This window comes from Etheostoma spectabile, chromosome 18 (assembly GCF_008692095.1).
Source record: "Etheostoma spectabile isolate EspeVRDwgs_2016 chromosome 18, UIUC_Espe_1.0, whole genome shotgun sequence".
Lineage (NCBI taxonomy): Eukaryota > Metazoa > Chordata > Actinopteri > Perciformes > Percidae > Etheostoma > Etheostoma spectabile.
In genome coordinates this window covers 1,117,968-1,121,550 of record NC_045750.1, presented here as the reverse complement: position 1 = coordinate 1,121,550, position 3,583 = coordinate 1,117,968, and the positions used below count along the sequence as shown (strand labels likewise).

General features: G+C 39.9%; 1 long non-coding RNA gene across 1 annotated transcript in view; it reads left to right on the top strand.

Moving 5' to 3' along the window:
* Positions 1-3,583, top strand: part of LOC116706302 (uncharacterized) — a 14,315-nt gene that overhangs the window by 669 nt on the left and 10,063 nt on the right. The window lies entirely within an intron of this gene.

The window sequence follows — 3,583 nt, the reverse complement described above, 5'->3', positions numbered from 1 at the left end:
ATGTTGATAGTAATATTGGAGGGAAAGTGAAACACAAAATGACTGTCTTGATACTGTCACGCATAAGACCTTTTTTCCTGTCCTGGACTCGGTCTTGTCTCAGACTTGAACCTCTTTGGACTCGGTCTTGTCTTGGACTCAACTAGTCCTGTTCTTGGACTTGTCTTGGACTTAACTATGGTGGTCTTGACTACAGCCCTTGTGTTACCCGACACTGAAAAACAAAAAAAAACAAGAGATGTGGTTAAAGTCTCCATTAGTAATGAAAGAAAACTTCTATTGAGGGTTGTTTTCCGGATGATATCAGATTTTACCCTTAGTTAAACATGAGTGATCCCATCTATGTGTATAAAAAAAAATCAATGAATCATTATTACCAGCTGATTTCTTTTCATGTGTGGGCGATGAAGGTTATTCTACTGCTCTCTGCTTTATATTCCTCTGGATTAGAGCGTCAGCTAAATGTGTAAAATGTCAAATGAAAGTGTAATCTGTCGCGTATTCAAGTGAGCATTTACTGTTTTATGAGCTTATTCAATAACCTCTACATCCCTCGTATTCAGCCCAAGATGCTTTAAAAAGCTTTTGAGTGAAGCGTAACACAGCTGCTGCTCTGCTAGTGTTGCTGACAGGTACCTAAGAGAGGCATTTATTTCTCATTCAGCGGATATCAAGCTCATTCAAAATCTACACCCCTTCCCAAGTGTGGTAGATTGGTAGTCAAGTGCATCACGGTTTTCATCAAGCTTTCAGCACAGCAGAGGCCCAGCTGCTGGCACTCCAGGTACCTTTTGTGGGTTTTTTTTAGAGACGGGCTTGCCTCTCTCTGGTTTCACCGTGTGTCAAGCTTTTCAACGCCTTTCAGTTTCCAAGGGTAATGGGTAAGAATAACAATGGGGAAACGTAATTGTGGTTGTCAAGCTTGGGAATATCAAACACTGACAAAATGTGTTGCTCTGCCTGTCTATCATTGAGTGATTTTTGTTTTGGATAATTTTTACATGAGTGAACAAATCAGTTTTTTTCCCCTTTTGATTTTTGTTTGAATGTACTCACGTTGGATGCAAAGTGAGGTGGTGACAGTTTTGTACCTCCTGTCCTTTACAGTGAGTCTTGCATGGTTTTAACACCCCTTTAAGATCAAGTGAAATATAACACGATAGACCTAAATCAAGCAATGTGATCAGCTGTTCAGGCTGCTGGACGAGTTTCAGGGAGTACCATGCGGTAATCTTTGCTTCTGAACATCGAAGCCAATGAGGAAGTTCAAAAAATGTAGTTCCTTGAAAGGCTGCTTGAGGCTGGCCCTTAAAAAAGGCAACAGCTGGAGCCACTGGGAGCCGCCCACTTAAAGGTGCCCTGCCACCCAAAACCGTTTTTACTTGATTTATTTGAAATATGTGAGGTTAATATGTGTGTTTGTGTGTTATGTGGTGAATGTGAAGATGAACTGCTGTCAGCTCTGGAAAAGAAATGAGAGGAGAAATCAGACCAATCACAACAGCTGGTCAGTCTGACGTAATGCAACGTGAGCTCATTAATATTCATGAGCCTCACCTACCTTATCAAGCTCATTGCATTTCTGTGAGTGATTTTTGCATATGTGTGTACATGTGTTTGTTGTGTTATTGTTGTCTTGCTACTGGATGCCTAAAATTGAATAAAGTATCTATCTATCTTTCTACTTACCTAGCTATCTATCAGTTGTGCTGGGTAAGGGATGCTAATAGCCAGGTTCTCATTGGCTAGCTGTTAGCCAATCAGAGCTTAGCTGGTTGAATATTAATGAGAGCTGGTCCAAATGGAGCTTAGTCTTCCTGCAGGCTTTCTATACCACGCTAGAATCACTTTAAACAGGGAAACCAAGAAAATATTTCCACAAAATAAGTTACAGAGTCCATGGTAGAACGTCAGACATCACCACAAAGTCATGAAATACGTGTGGCAGGGCACCTTTAAAGCTTCATTTGAACTCTTCAGAAACCTATGGGTGACGTCTTGGAGACTACGTCATTATTTTATATAATCTATGGGCACCACAAGTACTAAACTAGTATTACAATTTTCAATTAGAAAATTCCGCCACTGTATAAATGAATGCATTTGTATTGCACTGGCAACAAAAATCTAGTATGACTCTAGTTCTGGGAAAATTAATGAACAATACAACTAATGAGTAGTTACAAAATGCAAAGTTCTTTCAGTTCCCATGTAGAATAATGAACTTGTCTAACACTGGCAAAACAGGAGAACAATTGCTTGAATAATAGGCTGGGTGTAAATAAGTTATTGGGTGCCAGCACATAGTCCCAGTCCAGCTGAGAGATGAAAGCCATTTGAATTAAAAGTGTTGAATGTTTAAAAAAAAGAAGTCATTATCAAATGTGATAATTTACTAAGAACAAAACCATGTGGGAAACTAATTCATCTACATATCTGGGCTGGTTTATGTGAAGTTCATTATTTAAGCTCTTTTTTTCCTTCTTTTTTTACCCTTGTCTTTGGTCATAACTAAACAACTAAATCATCTGTCCCAAAAAATTACCCAATTTCTCTATATATGGGCGCCCATTGTACCAACTGAGCTACCCGGGCGCCCATATATAGAGTACTCCTCGATGCAGTGGGCCCGGGCCAGACTCCAACCTGCAGCCCTTTGCTGCATGTCATTCCCTCTCTATCTCCCCTTTCACATCTTCAGCTGTCCTGTAAAAAGAAAAAGCCTTAAAATGCCCCAAAAAATAATCTTGATGATGAGCCTTTATTTGGCATTTAAATCTCGTTTTATGCAATGTAGAATATTAAAAAAGGCTTCGGGCCAAAAGTCAAAACATCATAAACAATCACACCAAATAAAGAGTCAGTAGTTCATGCAATCATCAACAACAAGGTGAAGATGAAAAAGAAATATTAAAATGTACTGTATGTGTGCTCACTGCCGAAAAGTTGCTGTTGAAAAATTTTAAATACGGAAAGAAGTTCCAGTGGAAGCCGAAATACAACTACTGAGTGACGCTGGAAGGCCAATTATAATGGAAAGGTTCAAAGAAGCTGAAGCTTCAGTGTAAGTGTGAGCGCTGAATGAAGTTGAAGCGTCAGTTTAACGAGCAGGGTTAAAATATTGAAAAGAGTTAAGCGTAAGTCAACTATCACACGCTTTGAATCATTAATACTCATTAATGTGATAGACAGCACGCGTCCACACTACTTAGCCCATGTGTTAGGATGAAAGCTATTGAAGTGCAAAAGCAGGGAACACACGGAGCCCGATGTCTCATGTGTACAGTTTCTTTTTCACCTGCTATGAAGAATTTTGTCGTGAGCAAATACGTCGACATGCTCGGGACGTAATTTAGACTCAAACTAGCTGTGAGTGCTCTCATTTCCAGCGTGATACACTGAGAGTGAGGTGACTGCGGCCTTGCTGACAGAATGTTAGAAAGATTATTACCAAAAGACGACAAAGAGTCACTGGAGTCATTTAACTCAGTTTACTGGCGCAAGGAGTCAATCACATACACTTCAGTGGGTACAGAGATGGACTGAAGAGCAGATTCTGCAGTGTCCACTTATACATTGAACC